General features: G+C 40.3%; 1 long non-coding RNA gene across 1 annotated transcript; it reads right to left on the reverse strand.

Moving 5' to 3' along the window:
• Window positions 1-805: 805 nt before the first annotated feature.
• Window positions 806-6,659, reverse strand: LOC308473178. Its single transcript, XR_013983963.1, has 3 exons — window positions 5,319-6,659; window positions 2,818-3,026; window positions 806-2,604 (listed from the first exon to the last, which is right to left on the reverse strand). It is a non-coding gene; the product is annotated as an uncharacterized lncRNA (long non-coding RNA).
• Between the last annotated feature and the right edge of the window lie 398 nt (window positions 6,660-7,057).

A 7,057-nucleotide genomic window follows, 5' to 3' on the forward strand; every position in this document is an offset into this window, starting at 1 on the left:
TCATACACCCAGCTTTGTAGTGATGCCCACATGGTAGAAACACAGAAGTGCAGCCCCCACCCCCAGTAAGCAATAAACAGATTTGTAGCACAAGGACATTGTATGTATGGCTACAGGTCCATTACGTGAAATAATTGCCATTCAAAAAAAGGAAGAGATGCACAAATTTGGTTTATGTGCATATAGCTGTGATGTGTGTGTGTGTGCAGGATGTGTAGGCTTTGTGCTCCCATCCCTCTACTACAGAAAAAGGATTGACAGGCACATGTATGAAATGGCTGAGAGCATGTGGGATTCAGTGCTGGGGCCAGGTTTTGGGTGAGCCTTGGGTGAGATGTTCTTAGTAGGCTTCCTTCCCTAACTGGACACACCACCTTCGTTCTGCTCACTGCCCTTTCACCTCCCTCAGCACCACCTCCCAGAAAGAGAGCTTGTGGGTGTTTGTGCTCTGCTTTGCTCTTTTCACTACTTCCTGAGAGGACAAGTAAACAGGCAGAAGTGGCCAGGAGCCTCCAGGGGCCAGCGGTTGCCCATTGAGGGGTCTGTGGGCCTTTGCAGCTACTTTGCAGGTACCAAAAGCCCTTGACATCTACCCAAGTGTTATTTTTATATTTGTGGTGTTTCCACGATGCAACAGAAACAGGAAGTCTACAACCATTCCTGGTCATAACAAAGCTACTGGAAATTGATGAATTGTTCAGTTTAACATTAAAATATCATCAGAATACTGGGAATAGTACACCAAAGAGTCAGCAACCAAAGTTTCAGCCCCATGGAAAAGACGAGTATTTCTGTGGGTGGCATTCACTGTTTTAATTGCAGGCATTACTTGTGGATTTCACCCATCAAATCAGACAAAGGCACCCTAACCACAAAATCATTATGTACTGCTCATTGCATGCCAGCTTCAATAAGACTAAAGGAAAGCTATACAGAAATCCTTCACTGAGAAAGCAATAATGTGCTTTTACCGGCAGAAGGAGGAAGAGTCTTAGTTCAGCTATCTTCAATTTATTAGATAATGCTCTGTGACAATGAAGGACAAAGACAATTCACTATGTGCCTGACAATTGATCGTTTCTATGTAAAGCCAAATTACAAATTGCAGGCCTCCCATATTAAAGGATCAAAAAGATTAGTATAAAACATATTTGGAAAGAAAACTATATAGCCATATCAAAATGCAGATTAATAATAGATAAATTTGATTTTCACAGATGAAAGTACCATGAGAAATCAAGTTTTTATAATAGACAATCATATTAAGCATTTGTGCCACATAAAGTGCTCACTATTGAATAAAAATATTGATCAGGATTTTTTTGTGGGGGGAGGACTCCAATGCATAGGGCATCTGCCAAAGTTTCAAGGGCCCAGTGAAAATGTGAACAGCAGGCACCTTTAATTCTGTATGTACATACAGAACCCTAGAAAAATTTATCCATTTTAAACATTTGGGTGCAAAGAAGGAAAGCTAAAAGAATACCACTGCACTGATGTCCAGTTATCCTTTCCCTCATCATGTCTTGGCTTTACCTTGGCCAACCACTTGCATGCTTTATAAAAATCTATCTCATTCAGGACCTCATGTAGACAGTTGCCAGACAGAGGCATCTGGGGAGCCTACAAGCAGGTCTGGAAGGCAATGTTGTTGTTTCTTCTGAACAATTGGCAGTGAGTGATTCTGAAGGTTTATTTAGCCATTGTGGTTGATAGCCAAGGGGAAATGAAACCTATCGTCCACTAAATGTCTCATTAACCTTTGTTAAAGAAACCCATCTGAATTAGCTATTATCTTATGATAGCAGATCCCTTACTATGGCTTGAGTGAAGTATCAGTCAATGTCTCTGAGTGACCCCAATTTTTACTACTGGGGGGAAAGAAATATCTTTCTATCCACTTTCTTAAAAGCACTTATTTATAAGTCTCATGTGTGTATGTGTAACCTAAAAAGGACCAAACTTTTTAATCTTTCCTTATAAGGAAGGATCTGCACTTATGTTCATATTAATTTTTGATACTCTTTTCCATACCCTTTTTAGTTACACAATATATACGTTTTGCAGTGGGGCAACTGGAACTCTACACACTGTATATTCTAAACATGATAGATTAACAAAATTGAATTATGGTACTTGACGTTGTGTTTACTTTTTACTTCCTCACTGCTTGAATATTCAGTGATCTGTTAACAGTACACTCAAAGTAGTTGCTTTTTTGTGTGTGTTGTTTCTGTCCCAAGATCTCTCTCTTTGTATGGGAATCCCATTTGCCACATGGAGTTTGTTGCCCACCCACCGAGGCTTGGAGAGATTCCTTTGGAAGTCTTTATAGTGTGCTTGGAATTTCACCATCTGAAATAATGCGATTTTGGCATTTGGGTTATTCAGGCTGTTTCTACTCCCCCACCTGAATCAGCCTAGCCACCATTGGTTCGCTTCTGCCCGTTCCCATCTGCTGACTGGCCCTTTTTTGCCTCCCTGTAGAAAGGCTGACCATACATCTTTTACTTCCTGCTGTCACAGTTACTGAACAGTAATAGAATGTGCATCCAGACGCTCCTCATCATCTGCTGTGCCAAAGTGGCATGGAAGTCAATATTCCTGCAAGAACAGAAATTAACAAAAATAGGTGAAGCAGACAGACCAATAAAGTCCAGAATTTCAATACATCTTAAAGAAAATATGACTTCTCATCAGTCTTGAATTAGACAAAGTTATAATTTCCTGGGACACTGAACCTTGTGACATGCTGTTGGCATCCATCTGTCTCGAGAGACAATGGTGAAGTCAAACGGTTGTGACAGAGGCACAAACCTGGGCAGTGTGTCTGGTGGTCCTAGGCTGACCAGACAAGACCTCCCTTTCGGCCTCACTGATGTGGTCCAAAGGAAAGCAGTTGCCACCAGCTTGGCTGCAGGAGTTGCCAGAAGGAGGTGTACAAGGCACCCTCAAACCATCTTAGGGACTCCACTCTGGATTCGTGTAGGGTTTACTCCCGAGTCTTTTCTTCTCCCAAACATATCCTTCAAGACAGCGGAAGTTTCAGATCAGATTCTTCCTTCTCCTATTTATTTATTTTTTATAAGATATTTATTAAAATTTTCAGAATATTACAAAAGAAAAAAAGAAAAAAGAAAAATACAAAATAAAAATGGTTAAAAACAATTCATTCTTTCCATTACTTATCTTTCATTTGCTTATTTCCCGGACCTCCTCACGCCTCCCTTTTTTGTATTCCAGTTCAGTTTGTTAGTTCAGCAAATCCCTCCCCTCTTTGTATATCCTAGTCTTTAATCATAAAATATTGTAACATTAAATTTTTACCTATTAATAATCCAATTTTTCATATTCCCTTATAACATTACAGCTAAAGACCACTTAGTTTCTATCCAACATCATTCTAACATTCATTAATTTTGCAATATTTCTGTAAATAGTCTTTAAACTTTTTCCAGTCTTCTTCCATCAACTCTTCTCCCTGGTCTCGGATTCTGCCAGTCATTTCTGCCAGTTCCATATAGTCCATCACCTTCATCTGCCATTCTTCCAGAGTGGGTAGATCTTGTGTCTTCCAGTACTTTGCAATAAGTATTCTTGCTGCTGTTGTGGCATACATAAAGAAAGTTCTGTCCTTCTTTGGCACCAATTGGCCGACTATGCCCAGCAGGAAGGCCTCTGGTTTCTTTAGAAAGGTATATTTAAATACCTTTTTCATTTCATTATAAATCATAGATTCTTCCTTCTCCTAGATGGGCTACCTTCTCGGGTTGACAAGCCTCATCTGCCTCTCACTTCCCTCTACAACGCATGCAAAAACACCTTTTTGACCATTGGATGCACTACTGGTCTCATCCACTCAATCCACAAGAGGCTGTCTGTATATGCAGGGGAAGTCCCTAGCTCATCAAGGGTTTGAGACCCATCAGCTTCCCTCACCTGATTTAGCTGGCCACTCAAAACCACTTCGCAGGGTGTGGCAACTGTTGCTCTGTGGAAACTTGTAACAAAGTTGTTAAAAATATATACAGTATTTAAAGAATCCTTATCATTTTATGATTAGCAAGCAGATTTTGCTTGCAAGTGTAACAAGGACTGGATTCCTGTGTCAATTCCCTTGAGTCAGAGATGGGTATACAACCCTAAATGAATTGCACAAAAAGCAGCTGTTGCAGATGTGGTTAGGGAAGGAGAACCACCTTATTCTTTTGATTGTAAATGGTTTTAACGGATTTTAATATTGTATTTTTATATTGTTGTAACCTGATTTTGGGGTCGTTTTGGTGAAGGGTGGGTAAGAAATCAAATAAACAACAGTGATTTTAAAAACCTGAATAAATTAGCCAAAGAACATAGCTTTGAAACATATAAGACTTCCAATCTTGATAAATAGGGCTGGTTAGTTAGTTAGTTAGTTAGTTAGTTAACTTTCTAGCCAAGCCAAAACCTTAGGGCAGGTGATAACAAGTTAAACTGTTAATTTTGCCAAATAAAATCCACTTAAAACAGATAAACCATATCAAAAATAGAAAAGAAGTAGGTTATCAGCCAATCTCATATGAGGATAGGTTAAGTGCAAAATGAGATTTGGATTTGTCCACAAAGAAAGATTAGGACTAATTGTACGCTGAACCCAGTCTAGTGTCAAAGCTCTTTCTTACTGTCTTTCACAATTGTGGGATAAACACATAAAAATGCCAGCAATCCAGATATGAGTCAAGTGAGTCTTCTTTGAGATCTAACAGAATCACTATGCCTTTCATCAACAATACAGAGAAACACCAAAATGCCTCAGCTAGATGTATTCATATTGACATACATTGGATGGTGTGAATTTGGTGAGACATCAGAAGTGTTTTCCCTGGTCGCAAAACACACCTGCCCAAAGCCTCATACTTGTTCAGGGACTGGGCAGAGGAGGAATGGTGGAGACAGCCTACCCAGCTTGACCCTTCCAGAGAAGAGGAAGACAGTTTAGATTTACAACAGGGGTTTGAGGGGGGTCACAGCTCAGAGGCAGATGAGGGGGAAAACTGGGAAATAATGGGAGAGGAGGAGGAAGCACCTATACACCTAACTGTGAAGACATGTTAATATATTAAATGTTAATAAACTCAATGGTGTAACGTTGGAAAATGTAGATTACTTTCCTACCTAGGCAGTTATCTTTCCACAAGGGCCAACATTGATGCCGAAATCCAGCACTGCCTGAGCTCTGCGAGTGTGGCTTTCTCCCGATTGAAGTGCAGAGTGTTTGAGGACCGGGACATTCACACAGAAACCAAAATGCTTGTTTAAAAAGCTACTGTACTACCAACTTTACTATATGCTTGTGAAACATGGACCATTTATCTCCAACTCCTTGAAAGATTCCATCAACGGTGTCTCCGAAAAATTTTGCACATCACTTGGGAAGACAGGCGTACTGGAAGAAGCAAAGATCACCAGTCTTCAAGCAATGATTCTTCAACATCAACTTCTTCAGACTGGTCATGTTGTGCGGATGCCTGATGATCATCTTCCAAAGCAACTACTCTATTCCGAACTTAAAAATGGAAAGCGTAATGCTGGTGGTCAACAAAAGAGGTTTAAAGACTGTCTTAAGGCAAATCTAAAAAAATGTAGCATAAACACTGACAACTGGGAATCACTGGCCTGCGAGTGCTCCAGTTGGAGAACAGCCTTTACCAAAGGTGCCATGGGCTTTGAAGACACTCGAACTCAGGACGCAAGGGAGAAATATACTAAGAGGAAGGCACACTTGGCAAATCCACACCGTGATTACCTCCCGCCTGGAAACCAATGTCCCCCTGTGGAAGGACATGTGGATCCAGAATTGGCCTCCACAGTCACTTACGGACTCATTGTTAAAACCATGTTTGTGGAAGACAATCTTACTTGGCTAGGAGTGATTGCCAAAGAAGAAGATACTAAACTGGAATGTAGCTGGAGAATATTTTTATTTTTACCTGTATCCTGCAGGACTTAATGAGAATTCAGACAGGCGGCTTGTGTCCTTGGCTACAACGATGCAGATGGCTAGAGGTATTGTACTGTCACTAGTTATTTCAAGCAAAAAACTTGTCCCCACGTAATGGAAAGGGATGAGACTAGCTCGGAACATAATGGCAAAAGGAAAGGAACAAGTACAGAGAGAGAAACCCCTCATTTGCAGGTCTGGGCATTCAAAATTGTGCTCCTTCATGTTGGAGGAACAATTAACACACTTGTTAGTGGTTCCTGGAGTGAACTGGCTTCTAAAAATCAGCACTTTAAGTTACTGATTGTGATGCTGAGAAATCAGCAATGGCAGTACTAGCAAAAACAAAATCACTTGACGGTAAGGTTGGAGAAAGGCTGCCTGGTTCTTCTAGGAAAGTCTGGTGTCTGGAAAGGTCCTCAGGCTCTGTTTATATACCATGGTCCTTTGGACAAATGAAGCCTAAGGCATTTCTCTGGATGGGTGCGTTAAGTATGTAATTTAAGAATAAACTCAGGAGGCTTGACAAAGTGTTCTGCAATGTATTTACAGTGTTATGATTACACCTCTGGTTTATTAATGAGTTCTCTGTGTATTTTCTGTCTTGGCTGATTGAAAGGAAGTAAGATATATAGCACAGAATATAAACTTCCAGGACCATAAAATGTGAAATGTGTAATTTATGGAGTGTTATGAGATCTGATTTCTTTATTTTTATTTTCTATTCTGAGGTTTAAGGATACGTGAGGCTATAAATATAAAATAAATTAATACTTTAAAAAATGTCAGCAAAACTTTGTTCACATTCCAGTGAATGTGGCTCAGGAGCAAACAAATATTAAAACTATTATTTGCTTCATCATTAGCTTTGAATTGGCCAGTCCACAAAGATACAAGGGCCATTTTGGTTGGCCCCTCCTGCACGCAGCCCATCTGCGAAACAGCTGGGGGGGCTGCTGGGGGGGGGCAACAGCAGGAATACCATCTATGCAGATAGAAAGGTACAAGTAACAGGACAGCAATAGAGGATTTGTTGGTGTTGTTGGTGTTGGTGTTGTTTGTAGGAATAAAATGTGA

The sequence above is a fragment of the Podarcis pityusensis genome (assembly GCF_964106645.2).
Source record: "Podarcis pityusensis genome assembly, chromosome: 3".
NCBI classification, from domain to species: Eukaryota; Metazoa; Chordata; class Lepidosauria; order Squamata; family Lacertidae; genus Podarcis; species Podarcis pityusensis.